General features: G+C 39.1%; 1 protein-coding gene across 1 annotated transcript in view; it reads right to left on the reverse strand.

The window, feature by feature from the left end:
• The window catches only part of LOC127955535 (coronin-7), a 107,938-nt gene that overhangs the window by 15,323 nt on the left and 81,449 nt on the right, over window positions 1-11,166 (reverse strand). The window lies entirely within an intron of this gene.

The following is an 11,166-nucleotide window of genomic DNA, read 5'->3' on the forward strand; positions in this document are numbered from 1 at the left end:
ATTGTGACCAGCTCGGCCAAGCAAGTTTCACTGGGGCACGCCACTCAGAAACTCATTCTCAAGAGTTCACCAGGCTGTTCAATAGCTCTGTAATCCTCAGATATCAATCTGCGAGGTACTTCATTTAAAAGGGCTTAGAGAGGCAGCGAGGCGCTGTGAGGGAAGAATGCGGCCAGCTGCGGTACGCCAGAGCTGAGGTGACGGTAGCAGCGTCAGATGAGGTGCCGAGATCTCCCCGCGCTCCCAGCCAAGACACGGTTTTTAATTAAACTGGAGGACGGCCTCGCCAACACACCTGACAACACACACACCGACAGAAGACAAGGATCTGAAGATACCACGCCATGATCAGATAACTCAGCCTTCATGCTCACAATGCATCTTTATGCTCACTTCACTTCACTTTAGATGAATCCCAAAGAATTTGTGTAATGAAGGCTCAGCACAAAAATAAAATGAGCAAAAACAAAATGGGCCTTATTGGTCAGCTTTCAGCGCGACCGCATTAGAAAACAAAGTCTGTTTCAAATAATGTTGAACTCAAAATTAAATACCAAACTCTTATTTATACAAGAGAAAAGAACTAAAAAGGAAATTAAACTGGGCCAGTCCGACTGTCCCTCATGTTACACAACAGCTCTGGACGTTTATCTGGAACAAATGCAATATCAAACCATTTCAGTCACGATGATAACTTCGTCTAGTGCTCTTATGGATATTTGAGCATGACTTTGTGAAAATGTGACTTCTATACTGAATGAAACAGCATATGATTCATGGCTTCATGGCTAGTGTTTGCATATTTCATTTTATTCTGTTACCTACTTGTTCTAGATCTGTTTACTAGTGTTAATTGCTAGCATTGCTAATGTTTCTGACAGATAATATTGTGATGTTTTTCCAGTTTGCCTTACCGAATGTGAAATTCTGTAAGCAATAGCACGTCTGTGGGCTTTTTTGATTAATTTCAGTTTAAGTGCCGGTCATGTTGCCAGATATTGCTATGACAAACAAATAAAACCTCCAAAATTAAAGGAAAATTATTTCAGATTTTTAAGTAAGATAAGATAAAGATAACGTTAACCCTAAACTGCAACTTTTTAAAGTGTCAGATTTAAGTGGAAAAGATAAGTCAAAAGACGCTAATAACAGCTGGATCTGGCAACACTGCTAAACATTCTTGCAAACTGTTTAATCTTCATTATACATGCAGCCACTCATATGAGGATCTCTAAACAGCACGGTAGTCATTCAGAGAATTTCATTTCTTAACATGAATTTTTTTTTACCAAGGTGACCTCATAGCTGGTTACGGCCATGGATATAATATACAAAATAAGTATAATATTAAAGAAGTGCCCATGAACTTCAGTAGAGGGCACTGAACTCAAGACTCAATCAGAACTCCATTTCCCATAATCCCGTTCTTAGGGCCAATCACAACCAGGTGTTCCCCTTTACCACTCCCCTATATAAACTGTGTTTGGACTCTCAATCAGGGCGAAGTCTTGTTTAGCCCCATCTAGCATTTCCGAGCGTTTCCCCTGTTTGTTCTTCCCGTGTCTGATCTTGGATTGTTTAAACCGACTCTGGTTCTCTGCTGCCTGCCCCGACCTCTGCTTGTTACTGTTAATGATCCTGGATATCCCTGACATACCTGACGCCGGTCCTGATTTCTGCCTGTCTGACCATTCTCTTAATAAACTTCTGCACATGGATCTGAACGTCTCTGACTCCACGTTACAGATACTGAGATGAGTGTTTGCCTGTGTGCGTGGTTTTGTTCAGAGTTTAGGGCCTGACCCCAGAAAGTCACAGAAACAAGCAGCTAAGTGTTAAAAATCCAGACGGCCAGCGACATCAAGAGCCAGCAGGATATAAGCGTTAAACGACCTGTCAGCGGAGCTTGAGAACCAGACGAGGAGAAGAGCCAGGGATGGATAGAGGAATTAGACAGGAGGTCACGACCAGAACGACCCCCGATGCTGAGGGTCACAGGAAGAGACCCGTCTACAAACCACTCTCACATAAACAGAAAAGCCTATTTCTGAGAAAACCAAACCCGTCTAACTGGAGTTTGCCAAATTATTGCAGCGATGATGCGACAAGCTAAAATGGTCCAGGTCTGGTTAAAACCAGTCAGGCTTTGATTACAGACAGCCGACCGCACCGTCATAAATCTTCCCTCCAAAACAGGCCTGAAATCACGCCGGTGATGGAGTAACAAGCGAAGGGAATCTTTTCTGTGAGATGCGTCCTGTAAATAACTTCATTGCAGTGATAAAGTGATAAAGTGATAAATTAAAGAAGAGTAACGTATAAATACAGGCCACCGGTTACGGCGAGGTCTGCAAACACTGAAGCGTGGCGCTTCTCCAGGAAGACAAGCTCAGAAAGGAAAACAGCGTGTCTGAACTGTGCCAAGAACATCATAAACTCATATTGTTACAAGCCCAGGAAGAGGGTGAATGAGGGGACACGTCATCGGTGCGTACACCAGCGCTGACCCGTGGGCTTTGTTTTGGCACACTAACACTCAGTGTGTAATGGAGAAAGTCTGCAGTAAGGAGTCATTGAGCTTTGCAGAAAATGTCTTCAAAATGAAATCAGAACTGGCCCTGTTTACTTTCTTTAAGCTGATGTTGTGCATGATTAACCGGCGAATGTTATTCTAAAGAAAAAAAAATGTCAAAAATGTGTCAGAAATGTCTTAACAACTTTATCCACAATGTTCCTCAAACACTTGCCTCTGTTCTCGCGTCCAACACCCACTTTACACGATCCAATCATTTCCCAGTTGGGAAATTATTCTGTTTCACTCATAAAAATGTGACATCACTCGTGTAAAATGTGTTGTGAATGTTGCTAAGTCTACTTTAAGGCCTTTTAATCAAGAGAGAATATTTGCCATGAACATGACTTAAAATCCAGACAATATGAGTAATCAGTGATAATAATTAATCCAATGACAGAATGAGGCTCTTTTTGGATAGTAATGTAGGTTGCAATGCTATTTTAATATTGATTTATTCATATTTAGCTGAAACTGTAATCACAACCAATTTTACTTATTCAATGTGACATATTACTGATTAAAATTATAAAAAGTGAAAAACAAAGTTGTTTGGGACTCGATTGGATGATAAAACTTCTTTTCTGTTATAAGTTCCTATATTTTGGTGAAAGATTGGAAAGATTTCCCTTGAATGACCTGCATGGATGAATCATACACAATAAGATCAGAAACATGTATTAATGAAGGTAAAAAAAGTTATATTTTAACCTCTCAATTACCAGACCAGATCATGAAAGAAAAGCAGACACTGAGAGAGATGTGCGGGTTCATGATCTGACACTGTTTACGATCTCCTTCTCTGTTTGACTAGGATTACTATCTTCTGTTCTGTGAAACACTGATATGATGGCAGACACGTTTGACTGGACATCACAGCTTCATCTCATTTTATCTCATGTTCAGTTGTGCAAGTTGCAAATCCCCTTCTCCATACTGTCTCTCCATCAGATTGTCTGATACGTCCCGCTCTCTCTCCCTGTGGGATTGAGATACCCATCACATGGACACATTACTGGGACTCAGGGGACATGTGACAGCACAGACAGAACACACACACACACACTGCAAACACACATCAGTCATGTCTGTGCATGTCCGGATACTCTCACACATTGCATTCACGTTTACGTTTTCCACTTTAAAAGAGTGCATGTATCGGTAGATGTCATATTTAATTTGACTTGAGTAACAACAAAGCTGTCTTAAGGTCTGGTCTAATTTTTTGTCCAGAGGAAAATTTTGGAAAAGGTTTCCTTTTTTTTTTTTTTTTTTTTCGTCTGCAGAAACCCAACAGTACACACCAGTTAAACCTACTGAATAGACTGCGAGTGTATTTTTCTTTCATTTGCAACAAATTCAATATGACATCTACTCAGCCGAGGTTCATTCTGTATATATCACTAACATACACAGGCAAGCTCAAGTAGTACTGGGGTAAAACAAGCTTTAAACGCTCAAAGGGGCAAACATGATCTAGTAAGAATGCAAATTAAATGCAAACATAAAACTGATTCACTAAAACACCAGATACAAATGAGTAAAACAATTACATGCACAAACAGTTATGTTATAAGTGAGTAGAATAAGGAGTTGCACAGGTGATAATAGAAAAGAAGAAGAGTTAAGGAGTTTTTTGTGCTTAAATAATTGTAATTTTACTAAAAGACTGTGGTAAAATGCTGCGGTAAACACCTGTTTAACTATTTAACACTAATAGGACTTTTCATGTTATTGTATGGTAAAATACTAATAAATTTAGTTTTTCAAAGTAAAGAAATAATAATATTTTACAGTGGAAAAAGTAAGTTGACATTCCCAGAAATCCCTGTGACAACTTTGTTTTTTTTTCTCAGTTATGCACATTACTGTTTTATATTGCATCTTATGTTGTTAAATTCATGTTTATTGTGTTATTTTAGTATCGCGTGTTACCATGATGGTTTTTCATATTGATGGTTGGTATATTAAGATTACAGTATATCAGTTAATAATTTTTTAACAGTAAAATTTTAGTTAAATCCATAAAACCTAAAATGTTGCTGCTGTATTTTTTACGGTAAGGTTCACAATTTTTTTACTGTAAAATGTACGTTTTTTTTTTTTTTTACAGTGTAGTGCATTCAACTGTTTAACACTCTAGTAATAATACTAGTAACTAGTAAATTTCACAAAGAATCACAAAGAATTGTCAAGTAACACTAAATTATATGTGAAATTATAAAAGACTGAAATTGTATTTTCTTGTAAAAGGTATGAAGTATTTTTTTCTATCTACAAATTATTTTTATAGTGAATATAATAACTTAAACTTAAAAAACTTTCATTATTAACACATTTTTAAAAATAAAAATGATTTGCAGTTCCACAATTTCCACAAAAATATGAAGCAGCAAAACTCTTTTCAACATAAATAAAATTACAGTGTTTTACTTTATTTTTGACCAAATAAATGCATCCTTAGTGAGCAGAAAATGTATATATATATAAATATATACTAGTATGTAGTGTATGGTCTGTTTTCAGTCTGGGTCATATTTCAAACCTTGGTCTGTCTGTACCTGTCAGACGTCAGATAACACTGGCGCTGATAAAATCATATCTCAAGATACTAAATCAATAACTGTGTCCACAGACAGTGATCCGCTGCAGTTATGATGAATGATGATGATTTCCTGCAAACACACGTTGACTGGAGACGCAGAGGACAAAGACACTCAAGAAACTCAAGAAACTCTTCAATGCAGATTTAGCTCAAGGGCTCAGATTATAAATTAAGGAAATCTAAATGATAAGAGGTTTGTTCTGAAATGCAAGTTTGTTTTTATGGTATTTCTTTAGAAGTTCTCAAATAATTTCTTAAGAAACACCTCTTGATTTTTTTTTCTTAAGAAGGAAATAACAGGTTTTGGGTATTATCTGGTTACACAGCAGTTGTCTTTGCCAAAGACTCACGAATCAACTCGAATGACAAAACTCCTCAAAGGCACTTCTTTTTGAAGAATGACTTGTGAATTTGCGCTCAGAATATCACAGAGACTCTTGGGACAATAAACACCCAAACAAGCACCAGAGCACCCAAATAACCACACAGCAACACCCATAGCAAATGCATAGCAATGTGATGTGTACAGAAGAACACCTTCCTAAAACCTCATAGTTCACCCTTTAGTATGAGTAGAATGTCCTAGACTATTAAGAAACCCACATACACACAAACACAAGCACTGCTACACAAATACTAGTGGTCACGAATGACAGATTCAGCAATTTGTTGCAGCATTCATTGTTTTTGTTCATAAGCTTCATTTGTTTGTTTATCTGGGTCTCTCTCGTCTTCAGTGTTGAACGGGTTCGGCTGGCATTATAAAACCACAGGCAACAGCGCTGGAAATAAACATATCACAGCTTGAGTGTATCAAATAAACTGAAGATCTCCATTACCCACAGTCATTTTGTTCAGAGTAGCCGCTATCTGTCTCTCTTTCTCTTCTTCTGTCTCTATCTGCAGTGCAGTATCATGCCTGTGTGTTTCTGGAGGAGTGCATGATAAGGTCACCATGTGTGCGGGCTGTGTGTGTGTGTGTGTGTGTGAACATCACATCAGCTGGCTGCTATGGAGGTCTGACAGACAAACACATACCACATGTCCTCCATCCTGACGTCTCCGTCCTATCCTTCCATTCCTGTGTTTTCTTTCTGCAGCAGACGGATAAGTCACCTGACCACAGCGCGCTAACATGTCGAGTGTTTATCATACGTGGATGCACACGCGAAGACATGGGCCACACATAGCAATCATTGCTGAGATCATACCTCAAACAAACCACAATCATCAGGCGCTCATTCCTCACATATCACACAACAGTGAGAGAAGCAGCAGATTTCATCCAAAGCCCAGAGTACTGTTTGCATAGACCGGATTTGAAGGCATCGGGGACATCTCTAAATCCCATGTTCACAGTGACACTCATTTTGTAGCTGGTGGTCTTCAAGTGTTGTAGTAGTGGTTTTTATTTTTAAAGCTAGATGGCCTAATGTGATTAATGAGTTATAACTGTCCATCTATTGTGAGAATCTGATCACCAGTGGAATGTGGTGAGAGTAAAAATAAGATCAGCTGCTAAAATTGAGTACGAACACGAGCGATTATCAGCGCATTAATCAAACTCTGTCGTGATGGGTAATTTACACTTGATCATTTAGTAGGGATGCACCAAATGTTCAAACGGCTACTGAAATTATTTGTCTGAAAATAGCAAAACAATCGGTGTTCCGCCGAATAAGCGGAAAGACCGAATAAATTGTACCGAACAATGACATGACGAGATCAAACTGCAACCAGCGTAGAGTAAGAGGGGCACACTTTTTAAAATACAGCACACATGTCAGCAGTGTGGAAGCATTTAAAACTGTCCAAGAAAGATGCAAAAATCATTACAACGAGAGACTGTTTAGTACTGCATCATGTCTTCAAAGAGAAGAGGAAAGGGAGATTGTTACTGGTTACTGTATGATAATTGAAATCACGAAATGTTCTTAAACAATTAGTAAATAAACTTCAGAAGGTTGTGTTTTCTAATACATGCACGCATCGCATGTATTCTGACAGGGCTGCACTAACTCTGGGCTAGTGATGGACGATGGACGATTCTTTGTTCATTTTGAACGAATCTTTAATGTGACCCGGGATGAACGAGTCGAATCAAACCCGAAGACTCAACAGATGAACTAATCAATTCTCTTTCCAGCTCAGACTGCATTGGTTAAGTTTATTGGCGATGTAACGTGATGAAATAACGATTACAACCCAAAGACTTGTCAGATATAAGAGGTGAGGTGAACTAATCATAGACTATACACTATGGCAAACAATAATAATAAAAAAAATCAGTTTCTTTTACCATTATAATATTTTAGATTTTGTAGTGTCATCAATGTTTGCATAAGTAGTAGATGTGTTATGGAAGAAGCACGTAACATTTTAATTACATTTTGATTAAATGAACGAAAAGAACGAAAATCTGTGATCATCAGTTGCTCAGTTACATTTGTCTGAATACTTACAAGGCACGTGACAATGCGATACGTATGACGTATTCGCAACGAGACTTATTTATAAATCTGCTGTTGTCAACAAAAAGAAGCAGTGAGGTCTTCCTGCGCGTTTCCACCAAAATAAAAGTTGAGAAATAAAAATATATATTTATTTATTTATTTTTATTTTTTGAAAAGCAAGACAAAACATTTAAAAAGCACATTTTGGCTATTTAATTTATGCAATGGTAAAAAACAACAACAACAAAAACAAAAACAAACGAAAAACCATGTTTGGCATTCGGCCTTTAGTCCAGTGTTTCATTTTGTTCTGTTTCGGCTTCAGCCAAGAATTTTCATTTCGGTGCATCGCTATAATTTAGTATTATTGTTCTATGTGCGTGAATTATAACAATTTAAGTTTAAGTTCAAAAAGGGGTGGGGGGGGGCAGTTATAAAAGACAAATGTACATGATCCATAGGGTTCCTGGGGGCCACACAAAAGAGGTGCTCAACAGCGCCCCTATGCTGTACGTGCTAGTCCCCATGTGCAGCGGTGTGTGCTGAGACGCGCTGAAAAAGAGGAGAGATTCCCAGCCTCTTCCACTCCTCTCTCTGGCATCATGACATAACTCTTCTGACTGTCATCACCGTGTTTCCCACTCAAATTCCCTCCCGTTCCTTCACACTGTCCCTGCCCACACGGATAAAGGGCTTTCTCTCTGTCAGGCTAATTCATCCCATCAGTGGGAGTTATACAGTACATCTCACAAACTCATGTCCAGCTCATATTTTACACCAAATTTTTCCCCCATTTAAAGAAGATAAACCCGAGCCTCTATAAGAACAGTGGGAACCCTGTGTAGGTGACGTCACATGACATCCGACACGTCCCAGGCCTAAAGCGTGGTGTTGATTCAGTGGGCTCTGGTTACGGGGTCAGGGTCTATCAGCAGGAGCGTCTGCCTCTGTTTAAAATACTTATTCTTTAACCATCAGCACACTCTCCTCAAGCTCTCCATCTCGAGTGCCTCTGAGCTCTTTATTTCATATTTATCAATGCATACGCCACAGAAAGAATCGCCAACAACTGACCGTCTCATTATATGAGCAGAGAGGACCAGGTGGAAACGTCATTATGGGAGTCAGTTCTATTAATACAGACGTACCATAATCTTCAGATGAGAGACAGGAGTTTGGCATCTGGACACGAACACCTGGTTTTTAACAGTACGCCGCTGTGGGCCAAACACACTTGGCACTATAAAGTCGAGTCAACCTATGGCCGTAAAAACCAAATGAATTTCTGTAGCTCATGCTTCTGGCCGTCTCAGAAAACGCTAAATATTTCAGAAAAAAATATATTTAATCATTTCCATAGTTTCACTGCTGTGAGTTTCAAAGCCTCAGACCCTGAAGAAGCAGGAGAGCAGAAACTGAAACAAAAAATAACCTGGAAACACTGATGAACTATTACAATTACATATTTTACTGAGAGTTTCTGAGAGCTTGGAAATACAGTATAGGGCAAAAAAACAATGCAATGCAAAGCAACTAAATTAAGACAAAACAAATAAGACATGCCAAACATTTCATTGTAGGGGTGTGAAGAGACGCTTATCCCATGAGACGAGACATGAGACTGGGTTCACGAGAGCGAGACGAGGCGAGAAAAGAGGTCCTCAATGATTAAACATATAGGGAAAAATTGTCTTTTATTCAACTTAAAACACAAGTGCAAAAAATGTAGAAGCATTTTGCATTTAGGTGCTCAACAGCTCAAAATAAAAACCTGATCCAATGATATTGGATATATTTTTGTCAATCCAACTATTGTTGTGAGCCATTTTTTTAGTTTTTTATGCACTTAATTTTATAATTTTTTATATGTTTTATATGTTGTTGTTTTTTGCATACTGTACATTGTTTTCAATGGTATTTTTGTGCGCACATTCTTTGGAAATACCAATGGTTTGCATGCCAAAAAATACTTGTCATGCCAGCAAAGTGCACTGAAACTGAGAGAAGTGGAAATGCAGAGAATGAGAGAATGATGTGAATGATGTGTAGGACTAAAGCGCTGGTGCGGGAGGAAGAAACGTCAAGTGTTTATTTTAGCCAGCGATAATGAGAGATGAGTGTTTGGATGTGGATGTGGAAACAACACGCACACACTTGCACACTGTGCTGATAAACACATGAAGTGTTCCTCTGTCCCGCTGACACCTGTCACATACTGAATCCTTCAGTACCATCAACAGTCTGTCTCTACAGGCTAAACTTCCCCTGATCCTATGAGATTTACTGCACCTAAAACCCAAACCAGTGCACGCAGAGAGCTTTCATCTGAGCGCTTGAGACGTAAACACGACAGAAACAGGATGACAGATCCATCATCGATGACAACATGTTCCACTTAATGCTCAGTATAAACTGCATACTACTGTCAGAAAATAGTATGCAACATTTCAAAAACCCTATGTTTAATTCAAACAGTGACAGAAAAACTGTGCACACTATAATTTAAACTAGTATGAGTAGTATGCTCTTCTAAACAGCCAGAGAGTGCCGTTCTCTTCTCCTGATAAAACTGCATGAGGAGGGTTTATTTTGTGTGAACACACACAGTTTAGCCACAGCATCATCTGCACATCGGATCTGAGCTAAACACGCATGAAATCGTTTATCTGTTCCTGCCGTTCAGTGTAATGTGTTACAGATGTACTTCTTATACTGTATACACATCACAGAAAGGATACATGGGGTGAATGACGCGCTAGACTCCATCTAAAACTCGTCTGAATAGCATTTTGCTGTTTAATCATCACGCATGCAGTGCTTTAAGTGGGCCGGCACGCACAGGTACTCCGTACCTCCACTTCCAAATATAGCTCTTGAGCGTAACGCCACCTCTCCATGTGCCCAGAACGTGCTTTTAGCGTACCGGTACATTCATTTGGACATCTGTTTTAATAGAGGTTTTAATCCTTTGCCTGCGCTGCCGCTTTTCAGAGCACCCTTCACAATGCACGCTTCCTAATTCTTCCTAGTTGGGAGTATGGAGCGTGAATCATTTGAACCAGTTCGGGAGTTCGAAGCGGTTTCGCGAATCAATTGAGTCAGTTCGGAGCGGGTTCGCGAATCATTTGAGTCAGTTTGGGGATCGCGAAACATTTGAATCAGTTCGGGAGTTCGTAGTGGGTTCGCGAATCATTTGAGTCAGTTTGGGAGTTCGGAGCGTGATTCATTTGAGTCAGTTCGGGAGTTCGGAGCTGGTTCGCGAATCATTTGAGTCAGTTTGGGAGTTCGGAGCGTGATTCATTTGAGTCAGTTCGGGAGTTCGGAGCTGGTTCGCGAATCATTTGAGTCAGTTTGGATGTTTGAATGCAGTTAATGCAGTAGCTCTTTCTAAGGGTATTTTTTCAAAATCCTTTTGCACATTTTATTTATGTTTAGTAGTTCTTTCTAGCTCAAGCAAATCCACAAACTAATAAAAGGATTTATTATTAAGGTAGTCTGTTGACTGCTGTATATAAAAGCCCTTCAATATAGTTGTT

Source organism: Carassius gibelio, chromosome A3, assembly GCF_023724105.1.
Source record: "Carassius gibelio isolate Cgi1373 ecotype wild population from Czech Republic chromosome A3, carGib1.2-hapl.c, whole genome shotgun sequence".
NCBI lineage: Eukaryota > Metazoa > Chordata > Actinopteri > Cypriniformes > Cyprinidae > Carassius > Carassius gibelio.